General features: G+C 40.3%; 1 pseudogene; it reads left to right on the top strand.

Moving 5' to 3' along the window:
- The first annotated feature begins 6,394 nt into the window (after positions 1 to 6,394).
- On the top strand, positions 6,395 to 7,632 carry LOC100992004 (peptidyl-prolyl cis-trans isomerase A-like; annotated as a pseudogene).
- The last annotated feature ends 6,878 nt before the right edge of the window (positions 7,633 to 14,510 follow it).

Genomic DNA, 14,510 nt, shown 5'->3' with positions numbered 1-14,510 from the left:
AAAATACAAAAAATTAGCCAGGCATGGTGGCGCATGCCTGTATTCTCAGCTACTTGGGAGGCTGGGGCAGAACCACAAAACATTTCGGAGGGGGTTGGTAGTGATGGCCACACGGTAATGTGAATGTATTTAATGCCATTGAACTGCATACTTAAATATGGTTAAAATGATAAATTTTATGTTTTGTATATTTTACCACCAAAAACAATGAAAAATTAACTTATCACAGAAAGACCATAGGTGTTTCCTGAGACTCACTCCCGGATTTCATTTCAATGAACAGCCAGGCCAACTCTGAACCCTAAGGGAGAAGCATAGAAGGAAGCAAAGAACAGTTCTGGCTCTGGAGGAGCCTAAAATCTGGTGCAGAGAGCTCACTTGCTTGTAAAATAGTGAAGAGAGTCCATGCAGGGAAAGCTGAGCCCACGCCCTGGGATTGTGTGGTGTTTCCAGTACTGCACTCAGACTTAGCAGCCGTCTCGTGTAGGTTTCATGGGAAAATGGTTTCTCCATCACAGCACAAAGAGGCCCTTGGTGCTTCCTTATGATTCTGTTCAGAAAACGATACAGAAAATTAGTCAACTATTAATTAATCATGAGGTTAAGGCACTGGCATCAAACTGCCTAGGTTAAAATGCCAGCTGTGTGATCCGGAACCATCAACTTGATCTCTCTGTGCCTCAGTCTTCCCATGTTTGAAATGGGAAAAATAAGTATAGTACCTACCTCTATGATCCTTGCATGAAGCAGGTGAAGTGACCAGGTCCCACTTAGCACCTGATGAGTACTCAATAAATATCACTGGGTATTATTCCTGGCTGTGCCACCATGCCCCATTCCAAGTTAAGATCAAATTAAACTTGAAGTTTAAGGTTATATGTCTGCCTTCTCAAGTTTCTTTTTTTTTCTTGGACTGTCAAACTTTCTCCCTGAACAGTGGTTTTTCCAGACTTACCAATCAAAAGACTTTACACTCTTCATGATTACTTTGAAAATTTCCTTAGAAAATCTCTTTTTATCCATCCAAAGAAATTTTGACATACAAAGAGTAACATTAATATGTAAATTAGCATACAGAAAAATTCATTTTGGTGCCTCCGAGGCAGTATTTTTATAAATACAGAAACATAATTATGCATCCTCTAGAGGACTAAAAATAATTATACAAATTTACAACAAAGCCCAAGGCTGTGTTTCCTTTTAACTGACTGTTTTTAATATCATTTAAATCTTGTTAGAACTTAATTACCAAATCTCTCTTGTAATAATTCAGGTGGAAGATATAAAGTCTAAACTTGCCATTCAGAAAACAGAACCTCATCAGACAAACAAAGACATTTAGGCACTGATTGCCCGAATAGGACAACGGAAGAAATTCTGTCAGGATGGAGCCATGTTGGGCACTGAGACAAAGAGGCCCTCTGAGAAAAAAACATTAATATTCATATATGAGCCATGTTAATTATTTTAATCTATAATTTCTTGGAAGCACATATTATTATCATTGTGGATTATAAACCAAATTAACCATTTCTCCCTCTTTTATTTTCCATATTTTCCTTGTCTTTTTCAAATTAAGGTCAATATAATTTCAGGGCAACATTCTTTTCATAACAATTTAATTACTCCTTCGAAAGTCTGTCTAGAATATGTGTGCGTGTGTGGGTGTGTGTTTCATATCTAAAGATCAGCTTATGTTAATGTGGAAAAGAACAACGAACAAAGTCAGGAGCTAGCGTCCAATGTATACTCCGTTTTAAAGACAATAATTTATTGGCACTTAGAAAAAATGGGCTCCTTATTATGAAATAAAAGGCACAAGAAACTTGAACATTTGACATTTGAACACATTTTCTTTTCTTTTCTGTTTTGTTTTGTTGTTGTTGTTGTTGTTGTTGTAACAGCCTCTCACTCTGTTGCCCTGGCTGGAGTGCAGTGGTGCAATCACAGTTCACTGCAGCCCTGACCTCCTGGACCCAATCAATCCTCCTGCCTCAGCCTCCCCAGTAGCTGGAAACAAACACATTTCATTTACCACTAGTTAATAATATTATCTAAGACTTTTATAGCTCCCTGGAAAATTAATTACTCAATGTATGCTATAAAGACTAATAATTTGTTCATATGCGGTATCTCTAACGTAGGTTGTTATCCATTATAGCAAAACCTGACCAATTAATTTTTCAAGGATCAGTTCCATATATGAAATGTCTATACAAAGTCACAATTCATTCTAGTCACTACAAAATATCAGTCAATTCAGTGAAAAAATTGTTATTCAAAATGATTGTTTGAGTTATTGAGTCTCATTTTCAACATTTATTTTGGTTTTGTGTAAGCATATAAATGTACATACATTTGTGCTTATGATACATGGATTTTTTTTCCCATTTCAACGGCTTTAATCCCATGGAAAGATATATAATTCCACAATTATTTATATGTAATATACTTGATATGTGTGTGGGTAAAGGCCTTGCTCTTGTTTCTTGTCTTCAAGGACTTTTTAAAATACCTCCTTTGGGCTAGGCTCAGTGGCTCATGCCTGTAATCCCAGCACTTTGGGAGGCCAAGGTGGGCAGATCACCTGAGGTCAGGAGTTCAAGACCAGGCTGGCCAACATGGTGAAACCCCATCTCTACTAAAAATGCAAAAATTAGCCAGGCATGGTGGCAGGTGCCTGTAATTCCAGCTACTCAGGAGGCTGAGGCAAGAGAATCGCTTGAACCTTCAAGGCAGAGGTTGCAGCGAGTCGAGATCATGCCACTGCACTCCATCATGGGCAAGAGAGTGAAACCCTGTCTCAAAAAAATAAAATAAAATATCTCCTTTGAATGAATCCAAAGGAAGTATCACTTTGACAGAGAGACCCGGAATGAAGCCTCCAATGGAATGGGTAGATTTTTCTATTTTAACTCATCTTCTTTCACTGATGTGTGATTCTTTGAAAAGTCCTCCCTCTTATACCATATTCTCCTTTTAACATAAAATTACATCATTACCTCCATTCAAGCAATATTTAAGCCATTTATGATTTGGGAAATTCCAATCTTGCAGTGCTTAAATTTCCAAGTCATGCTCTTGGCTGCCATTTGTAACTGGTCCGACTGGGATCCAAAATAAGTAAATAGACCTGTACAGATTTCATATCTGGAGGAGGGTCTAATGAGCAATAAGGGGAAGCAAAAAGATTGGATCAGTCCCCATGGAAGCTCTAAGCATTGCATAGAAATAAGTGCGGGATGATAACTGAAGAGATTCAAGCACATGAGTTTCCTCTCATCTCTTTTTGTTAGTGATGGCAGAGTGTTACTCAAAATCAGAAGACTAAATATATTGCCTTGGCTGCTAAAAATGAAAATACCTAAAAACTCTTTCTGCAGATACTACACACAAGCCTTATAGCCTGTGACCATCTTTCGTCTTGGCCAGTATGAGAAATCATCCATGGTATCTGCCCATTGTACATGTCTATTGCATTTGCCAGCTAATGTTTAGTAACTAGGGCTGTTTGTTCTTCTCAAAAATTTGAACTTTCTCCATTTGTGTTTACCTTCACATCCAAACTCGAACAACTCTGCTCTGAGTTAATTCCCCAATTTCATTATGGCCACACTGGGGAAGGGGAGAGGAATCTGTGTACAAACCACCAGACAGAAAACAATGGGAACAGGCAGCAATCCAAGAGCTTTGGCATGATTTGCAAGAGAAAACCAGCTCTGATTAATGCTATCAAAATGCTTGTCTTTCCTGTGATTGATATTCCAGCCCCTTGTTACAATTATTGATGCTGGTGACCACTATTATGAGAGTCTTTTTATAGTTTGCTGTTTTGGAGGGAGGTTGCATGGACTTCACCAGAACATTTGCACACCTGCCTCAATTTAACCTAAAACCCATTATTTTGCAAACAAAACATATAAACCCAACATAGCAATCATTGTTTCCCATATTCTGCTATTAAAACACTCCTGCTCATGGTAAGGAGTAGATCTCCTGCTGGCCTACTATAGGAATAGTGTGTAAAAGGCAGTGTGGAGGGTAGGATGCACCATTTGAAGGTTCTTTGGCATATGAAACCTGGCAAACCAAAGACATCATTTGAAATGGTATTGTGTGCCCTGGGGTGGTGACATTACAGCAGGCTGAAATCAGCAGGTATTAAGTTTTATGAATTGCTGATCTTCAGGAGTAAGTGATAAAACAGTCACAAGTATCTAAAAACGCCCTTGCCCTGAAGAGCTTGCCCTGGATACCACAAATGTGCCTAGAAACACTATGCACCTCTGTGCATGGGGTTTGTTTGTTTGTTTGTTTGTTTGTTTGTTTGTTTGTTTTGAGACAGAATCTCACTCTGTCACCCATGCTGGATTGCAGTGGCAGGATCTCACTGCAATCTCTACCTCTCAGGTTCAAGTGATTCTCCCAATTCAGCTTCCCGAGTACATGGGTTTTTTTTTTTATAAGTTTGATATGAAATGTAAACAGGTTCATTTTCACTCTCAGATTATCCCATTATTCTGGTTAAAATAATTACCAGCCTAACCTTTGTGTTCCTTCTCATTTAAACTTGACTGAACTAACAACTTTTCCTAGTTTCGTGCCTCTGATTCTTACAGGATTGGAATTTTTGGTCTTCCTGTCTCCCCAGGGCAATATTTTAAGTTATAGAAGCCAGAAAACCATAAAGAGAGAAATAAAGTACATTTTACAAGTGCTTTTCCAGTGAAACTCAAATCATTTTTCTTGTAATACATAGGTTTAGTAAGGACGTTTAAAGGAACTGGTATTTTAAAAGGAAGACATTTTTAAAAATAAACCTATATACCTTCCGAAAGACTTACTTTCTCTAAAGGGTATTTTCGTTGAATAGTAGTTAATATAAGTGCACAGGATTAAGCTCCCTGCTATATAGCCAGGACTTAGAATTGTGCCCAGTATATAGTAGACATTCAACAATACCTGAATGAATTAATGAATGGAACTGACAGAAATAAGCCTTTGTAGAGGAATGTTCTATAGAAGTTTTTGCCAGTTTGGATTGATCACTATGGGCAGTCAAATCTTGATGAAAATAGATAAGTGAGGTGCACTTAGTCTAGATATCTATCTGTACCAATATCAGATGTGGTTTTCTCTTTCTACTTTTTAGTATGAGATTTTTTAACATATAAAAAGTTAGAAGAAGAATTATAGTTCAAAAGATGGCAATCATATTTGCTTTGTCTCTGTGTGTGTACAACTTCACAGTAATCTACAAACATCTGACACTTTGCCTCTAAATACTTCAGCATTTATCTCTTAAGTGTAAGAATACATGATGATAGTTCTTTAATGAAAATTTAAGAAAACAAAATTAAAGAATAGGATTGTTGGGGAATGACTGATACAATATATAAGAACTCTAAGTCACCAAATTTTGAGCCTAAGTGAATACAGCAAGGCTGAATGGTGGGATTCTGCTCACTGTTCCCAGTTTCCTACAAAGGGAAATCCTAAGCTTCTGTGAAATAATCTTGTCTGATTCCCACCCAAGGCCTCTATCATATCTGTCATTTAGGCTCACGTGAAGTGCTCTTATGCATCCTTTACTGCTCTCAGCCCTCAAAGCTTCCTTGTACCATGGCCCTCATTAGGATTTGAAGGAAATTTTCAGTCTCTGACTGCAATAGCTTCAAGTCCTAGTAAAGGACAGTCTGCTTATCAACTGTATTTATAACATAAGATTTGCTCTAATGTTCTCTACTGTACATCGCTGCCAGTTACTTACAGCTAGGAAAGACTTTTTTCCCACTGTTACAGGCTTAGAGCTTTCCCCTCTCTCTCTAAGCATTCTCTCTGAATGTGTATGTTCTATATTTTGCAAGGAAAAGGAGCTCCCAGAGTGAGATCTCAGCTGAAATGGATGCTCTATGATGCTGAATAGAAATATTATCTTTCACATAATGAGCACCTCCATGCCCAAACTCCCCATTCCCCATCTCATTAGGGCAGCCAAGAGCCTTAGACTTTAACCATTGTTCTCCCTATGTTATTTGAGCTGCATCATATATATGCGTGTTCTCAACAACATGGATGTCAGCACAACAAATATGGGCTATATTTAATTCGGATTACTCTGTGTAGACTGGAGCTACTGTTTGCATTTTGACTCAGATGTTGAATAATTACATACCAATTCATTGAAGACCTGTGTCCAAGGTTATTTTCTACTACCAATGGATTTGGAGAAATGTATGTTTCTCCAGAGCATCCCTCCCTAACTTGTCTGGGAATTTATCTGGAAAATGAATGTGGGAAACGTAGTAGCAAGGTTGAGGGAACAGGACTCCACTTTATTCCATAAACATTCACTGAGTGCTTTGCAGATGCTGCTGTCGGGAGCTCTGTATTACCAGCCATGGTCAACCCCACCGTGTTCTTCCACATCTCTGTCGACGGTGAGTCCTTGGGCCTTTTGAGCTGTTTGCAGCCAAGTTTCCAAAGACAGCAGAAAACTTTTGTGCTCTGAATACTGGAGAGAAAGGATTTGGTTACAAGGGTTGCTGCTTTCACAGAATTATTCCAGGGTTTATGTGTCAGGGTGGTGACTTCACACACCATAATGGCACTGGTGGCAAGTCAATCTACAGGGAGAAAGTTGATGATGACAACTTCATCCTGAAGCATACAGGTCCTGGCATATTGTCCATGGCAAATGCTGGACCCAACACAAATGGTTCCCAGTTTTTCATCTGCACTGCCAAGTCTGAGTGGTTGGATAGCAAGCATGTGGTCTTTGGCAAGGTGAAAGAAGGCATGAATATTGTGGAGGCCATGGAGCACTTTGGGTCCAGGAATGGCAAGACCAGCAAGAAGGTCACCATTCCTGACTTTGGACAACTCGAATAAGTTTGACTTGTGTTTTGTCTTAACCACTGGACCATTCCTTCTGCAGCTCAGGAGAGCAGCCCTCCACCCCATCTGCTCGCAGTATTCTAGAATCTTTGTGCTCTCGCTGCAGTTCCCTTTGGGTTCCATGTTTTCCTTGTTCCCTTCCATGCCTAGTTAGATGGCAGAGTTAAGTTTGTGATTATGAAATGAAAACTAAATAAGAAACAAAAAAAAAAAAAACCATTCACTTCCAGGCACTACTGTAGGCACTGGAGATAGAAAGATGAATCCTTGTCCCCAAAACTCCATAGTTAGTAGAAGACACTAATTTCTTAAGTTGGTTTACTCCAAGTCATTAAGCTATTTAGTCTACTTGAAGATGCAAGAAATTATTAAATTAGTAAATTAATTACAATTTTGCTATCTGGCAGCCCTTGGGTTAAATGTTTAGATGCATTATCGCCCTATCAGCATTCAAGTCCACAAAGACCTCAGACGCCAGAATCTAAACAGATACACTGTACTGTTTTCCACTTTCTTGCTTGATAAAAAAGAGACAATTTTGCCTGAAATAAACCCCGTGAATTTGAGGTCATGAAGCCCGTACTTATACCAATTGACTCTTTCAAGTTGGGAACTCTCTACAAGGCATATTTCTCTTTCCACAGGTGTCAGATGAAGGTTGGGCAGTTGGTAATTTGGCCACATGATAGTGTGGGCTTGTGTGTGGATACATGTGTGTCTATGTTTCAGTATGAATCACAGTGATTCTGGTTCTCTTAAAAAGCAAAAAGTAAGTGAATGACACAAGGACATTATTTATGTGGAATATTTATATCCACATATCCCATATAAGGGTAGATTTGGGTCAGACAAGGCTTTCTGTAGCTGTCCTGACTTTTTACTTCACGCTGTAACTTCCATGTTCCCACAGGCTATCAGTGAGAGGAACATGTGGAATACCACTCACCCACTGAGAAAAGACCACCTGAGATGCTCGTTTTATTGCAGGACATGAATGTTCACTGAAGAACCCTTGTAGTTGGTCATGTCAGCTTCTAATTCTTATCATAAGGCTCTAAGACTAAGCCAAGAATCAAAATAATACAGCCGGTTTTAATTCATGGGACAACTAACGATTGGCTGAAATAAGATCCCATTTCCAGTGCCAAATGCTGCCAGGACAACACTAATTCCTAGCACAGTGCCTGCCACTTACTTAACATATAAATATGAGAAGGGGCTGGGGGTTGACTAGAAAGATCATCAACCTTGGGGCAGACAAATCAAAGTTCAAATCCTAACTTACTTCTTAGTAGTGTATGACCTTAAACAAGTTATCTCATTTTGGTGACCCCAGCTGTGAGATACTACTATGTTATTCTACTTTATCTATATTCCCCCAACATAATCCTGTCCCTCAATAAATACACTTTGATGGAAAAAATAGATGCTTACTACTGATTGATTGGTTGCCAATTCAATCAACAATCAATGATATTATGCCAGTTAATGGTACCTGTAAGAATTTTGGAAGCATCTTTATCATTTCCATATTTGTCCCTACTAATAATCTTATTTATAGTATCAAAATCTCTCTTAAGAAGCCAAGGAAAGTGCAAATATCAACCTGTTTTATATAATTTTTAAATGGATTCAGAGAAGTGATGTCACTTAGTCAAGTTGCTATAAAGTGATTAACCCTAGAGTGAATAATGAGTTTCTTATTCTGAGTTAAAATCCTGTGCTCTCTCCTTAGTTTGTACCAAGACATTGCAGATTCTACTTTCACTTCCTGCTGACTCAAGTAACTTCAAGACATAGGATGTGAGAGGTGAAAAGGACCTCAGGTGAAATGACTGAGGTCTACAGAGGATGAGTGACCTGGCTCAGGTCACAAGTGAGGTAAGGAAAATAGTCAGAACTGGGTCCTACCTCCTAACTGCCAGGCCAGGGGCCCTTCTGAAAACCCACATGATGAAAACAGAGAAGGGCCCCTTTGCCCTTCATGAGCAATAGAGTCCTATAGCCACAGTGAACGAGGCTTGAAAATGAAAGTAAATGGAAAGAAATGGAAAAGAAGCAACTCTTGGCCATCCCAACCTTTTGTTGTCAAATAAGCCTGTAGAATCTCCCTGCTCAGTAGACCCTTGATGGGGATAAGACAGACGCAGAAGCCCAGGGCAGCTCTACTTTACTGGCCAACAGTTACCATGAAAACTAAAGGAAAGAGTGGTCTGGCCATTTCCGGAAGGTTGTAAAATGCGCACCTCTTTCTTTCTCCAGGTTTCCCTGAATATCTCTTCTTTTTATCAGCAAAAGTTTGGTTCATATTTGTCAACACTTATTAGGATAGTCAGTGGGTGGGGACAAAAAGCAATTCATCCGTCTTTGGCCTAGTTGCAGATAAACTTCTCTCAGTCTATGGCCTAGTTGCTGATAAATTTCCCTCAACCTTGATGACTATAGCAATATTATAATTAGCTATCATAGAGAGATTTACTCTACTCTCCACCACCCTACCCATGGGGTGTGACCAGCCTCAAGAGGGTCTTCAATCATCTTGTCTTCCTCCTGCCATGACGTCTCCAGCCTCAGGCTAGATCAGCTGCCTGGAGATCTTGCCCCTTACTGCTCTGGACTAATCTCAAATACCTCATACCAATACCAGCCATTTGTGGCTGCTTCCCGCTACCCACCCTCCCAACACACACTTTAGCCTGGGTCACCAGCAGATCATCCCTCAACAGACAGGTATTATCTAATCTAACACAAACCCTCCTCTCTTCCCAAGCTTTTCCAGGGCACCCTTAGGAACTCACTGATCGGCAAACTTTCCTACACCTTTTTCCACTTCTAAATGTATCTTCCTATGAGATCCTGTCATTTAAAACAACATGATGGAACTGGAGGACATTATGTTAAGCAAAATAAACCAGGCACAGAAAGACAAACTTCACATGTCCTTACTCATTCATGGGAGCTAAAACTTAAAACAATTGAACACAGGGAGACAGAATGATGGTTACAGAGGCTGGGAAGTATAGCGGAGCAGGGAAGTGGGGATGGTTAATGAGTACAAAAATGTTAGATAGAATGAATAAGGTCTAGGATTTGATAACTACAGTCAACAATAATTTATCGTACATTTTAAAATAGCTAAAAGAGTATAATTGGATTGTTTATAACACAGAGAAATGATAAATGCTTGAGGGATGGATACCCCATTTACTCTGATGTGATTATTATGCATTACATGCTTATATCAAAATATCTCATGTACCCCATAAATATATACACCTACTAAGTACCCATAAAATTTTAAAATAAAAAATTTAAAATAAAAATAAGTTTAAAAATAAATGTATCTTCCTGCCCAGGGAAGCCAGGCTGTCCTCTGAGGATTCTACTTCCAGCAGCCCTCTCAGCTAAAGACTGCCTCTCCTCTTCCCCATGCACCTGAAGGCTGGGAGAGGGGTAAATGCTCATCTGGTGCCCCCTTGTAACTTCTCAAATGTCTGATCTTCTCCTTCAAAAACCCCAGCTTTTTTGAAGCCAATCACCAAACTATGCAGCCTCACAAGCCTCTCATTGCTGTGTGCTGGCTGCCTCCTGGTTCATGGAGTCATGGGTGATGTCAGCTTATGACTTACTGCCATAAGCCCCATCATTGACTTTGGACTCAACCAACATCCTGAGACTCACCTCCTTGTCCTCCTTTGCTCCAATGACCTTTTCCTCCAGCCCACCTCAGCCATTCACTCACATGGTCGTTGGTCTAGGTCTAGCAAAATATCATCTTCAAAATAGTGTTCCACTATTTCGCTAGACCTAGACCATGTGAAACCTAGACCCTGCCCTTGCCAATAACTGCAGCCTTTGGCTCCCAGACACCATGTTCTCCTTGTTCATCTCCCTGACCTCCTTGCTCATCTCCCTGACCTCTGAACATTGGTATGCCTCTTGTATTGTTGGCCTTTTCTCTCCTCTATTCACACACATTCCTGTAAAGATCTCATGCAGTCTCATGGCTTAAGATGAGTTTCAAATTTTTTTATCTTCAGTATAAAATAGAACTGAACTAGAGCTCAGAACCCTGAATTCTAGTCTCATACAGCCAACTGCTTATTCCACACCTCTGCTTTTAAGTCTAAAAGGAATCTCAACCCTGACATGAACAAAACCAAAACCTGATTTGAAACCAAATCTAACTACCCCTCAGTTTTCTCTACCTGAGTAAATATTTATTCCAACCTTCCAGTTGCTTAGGACAAAGTTCTTAGACTCTCCCTTATCTCCTCTCTGCTTCATGTCCCACTTCCAGCCCATTGGCAAACACTTCTTCTTCTTCCTTCACAACACATCCAAATTCTGGCCAGATTCTCTTCTCCATCGCCAGCACTACTAGCCAGGTGTAGGTCACTATCTGCTTTCACCTGGATTATTGCAAGAGCTTCCCAGCTGGCCTCCCTCCCTCGATCTTGTCCCTTCTCTGTCTCCTCTCAACAGAGCAGGCATAGTGTTCCTTCTAAGAGTATGTCTCATCTCTGTTCCAAACCCTCCAGTGGCTTCCCATCTTACACAAGGTAAAAGCCAAATCTTTGCAATGACCTGCAAAGCCCTCCTCAAGCTGGCACATGCTCCATGCAATCTGATCCCTTCCCCCCATCATGTCTCTGACCTCCTCTCTTACTACTCTTCCCTTGCAGAGAGTATGAGCCCTCTGAGATACCCAGGGCACCTCGCTTTAGCCACAGACCTACCTTGCATCTGTTGTCATTCTGCCTGGACTGCACTTCCTGAGATATCTGTATGTCAATTCCAGTCCCTTCCTTCCAACCTTTGCTCAAATATCCAGCCCAGGCTGGAGTGCAATGGAGCGATCTCAGCTCACTGCAACCTCCACATCCCGGGTTCAAGCAATTCTCCTGCCTCAGCCTCCCGAGTAGCTGGGGTTACAGGTGCACGCTGCCATGCCTGGCTAACTTTTTTTGTATTTAGTAGAGATGGGTTTTCACCATGTTGCCTAGGCTGGTCTCAAACACCTGAGCTCAGGCAATCCGCCCACCTCGGCCTTCCAAACTGCTGTGATTACAGGCGTGAGCCACGGCATCCGGCCGTCTATTGTACATTTTATTCTATTTCCTGATTTATAAAGTCCATTTATCCAAATCTGCTTTCCAGAGCTTTATTTTTCTGAACCTTTATTTGAAGGTTTATTTATATTTTTACGCTTTAGCTTTTTACTTTTATTTTTTAATATGTATATCGAGAGTTAGAAATTTTCTCTCAGGTCTGCAACCAAATCTAATGTTATTTGATATTATAGGGAACCTGTCTTTTTTTATTTTTTTATTGTGGTAAGAACACTTAACATGAAATCTACGCTATTAACAAATTTTAAATATACAATGTAATAATGCTAACCACAGGCACAATGTTGTACAGCAGATCTCTCAGTCTTGATCACCTTGCATAATGGCAGCTACACCCATTGAATAGAAACTCTCCATTTCTCCCTCTCCCCACTCCAAGTCTTCTTCAACTCAACTAATCGCTTACTGTACCCCCATACCCAAGCGGCTAAGTGTTGCTGGAGAAAAATCACACAACCAAGGCTATCAGGACCCATTTCAAATTTATGACCAAAAATCTTCAGTGAGCACTCAACACTATCTGACAACTAAACTTCCCTAGTAAATTCATTAACCTACTCCCAAGATGACTATTACACACTTTCTCCTCAGTCCTCAAATCTCCAACATCTCCTCCCACTCAACTTCAGCCGAAGACTTTGTCGTATATTTCATGCAGAAATATAGATGCAATCATGTGAAAACCATTTCAGCTTCCCACCTTCATTCCACAAGCTTATTCATATCTGTAGTCACATGCTCTGGTAAACTTGTGCCCTATTTCCCAGCTTGCTCTCCTTCTCATGAGCTGGGCTCCTCAAACAGTTTCTTCTTTTCTGTATCATCTATTCCTTCCTAAACTAAATCTTTAAGCACTAGCTCCTCCAGCAATTTTTTTATAAGTCTCTTTTCTGGCTACACTTTTTTCTTTAGTGATTCCAAAAGCCCCCATGTCTTCAAATATCATCCAAATGTTGATGATGCCCAAATTCATTTTACTAGTCCAGATCTCTTTCCTGAGGTTTAGATTTGCATGTATAAATACATCTTTATTACATCTCTGTACGTTTAATAGGTGTCTTAAATTAATACGGCTGAAACTGAGCTATTGATCTTCTCTATCAAAAAAAATCATTCCTAAATTATTTTCCTATCCTAGTACCACCATACACCCAATTTCTCAGATCAAAACCAGAGTCATCTCCTTGGATTTCTTTCTCTCGACTCTGCATTCAACCCCACAGCAAGTCCTGTCAGCATGACCTTCAAAATTTATCCTGAATCCAGACTCTTCTCGTCATCTCCACTGCAAATTCTTCAGTCTACACCAACGTCTTCTCTCCCTTGGACCACCAGAAGAGCAACAAACAAGAAAAATGAGTTAAATATATAGTATGTTTCATAGTGATAAGAGCTAAGGAGAAAAAGTAAAGCAAGGAGTCGGGGTAGAAAGTGTTGGATTGAAGGGGTTGAAATTTGAGCCAGTGCAGCTATGGGAGTCTCAGGCTTTAAGATGGGAATATGCCTGCTCATTCAAGCACCAGTAGAAGACACGTGTGGCTGGAACAGTTAAAGGGTGGGAGAGGCAGGAGATGAGCTCAGAATGGTCATGAATGACAGGGGTGTGGGGCAGCCCTGTGGCCAGGACACACAGAGCCTGGTAGGTCACGGAAGGGACTTGGGCTTTCACTTTGAGTGAGGTGGGGAGCCATTGAAAAGTTTTGAACGGAGAAATGGCTTACTTTCAACGGGAGCATTCTGCCGTGGTGTTGAGAATAGATTACAGACAGCAAAGGTGCAAGTGGGGGGTCAGTTGAAAATAATCTATTACAGAAAGTAATCTAGTAATTGCAGTATTGCTATAATGTATTCTACAGTAATCCAGGTGAGAAATGTGGCTTTGACCAAGATGATGGCAGTGGGGTAGGGTGTAGTGAAAAGTTTCAGAATTTTGGAGATATATATATTAGTTCTTATATATATAATAGCTCTTATCACTCTGATATATATATATATATATATATATATATATATATATACACACACACACACACACACATACATAAACATAATCTTCAGTTAGGGCTAGGAAGAGTTGCTGAGAGACCAAAAGTGGGTGTGAGAGTAAGAGAAGAGTCAACGACAATGTCTCCAGCATTTCTGGAGACCTTTTGTCTTCACTTCGCTTATTCCCAATTAATAATTAGAATAATCCATGAGGAAGGCTGGCAGGCTATGGTCACAGTGGGTGATGGGGACTTGGATGGGGTCCTTGCAGGAAGTCTTGAGGTATGCTTGGACCCTGGCTTCTGGGATATGTCAGGAGAAGGGAGCATTGGCTTTTCCATCATCAAGCCAAAGATGCCCCTCTTTGGGGGTATCTTTAGTCCCAAGGAGATGCCTCCTTGGAAGTCTGCTTCTCTCTCCAACCTGCATTCCTTTGATCGGTCAACCCAGGAGGTGGAGCTGGGCCTGGACTATGGAATTCCCACTATGAACCTG

The sequence above is a fragment of the Pan paniscus genome, chromosome 13 (genome assembly GCF_029289425.2).
Source record: "Pan paniscus chromosome 13, NHGRI_mPanPan1-v2.0_pri, whole genome shotgun sequence".
Lineage (NCBI taxonomy): Eukaryota > Metazoa > Chordata > Mammalia > Primates > Hominidae > Pan > Pan paniscus.
This window is presented reverse-complemented; position numbering and strand designations above follow the sequence as displayed.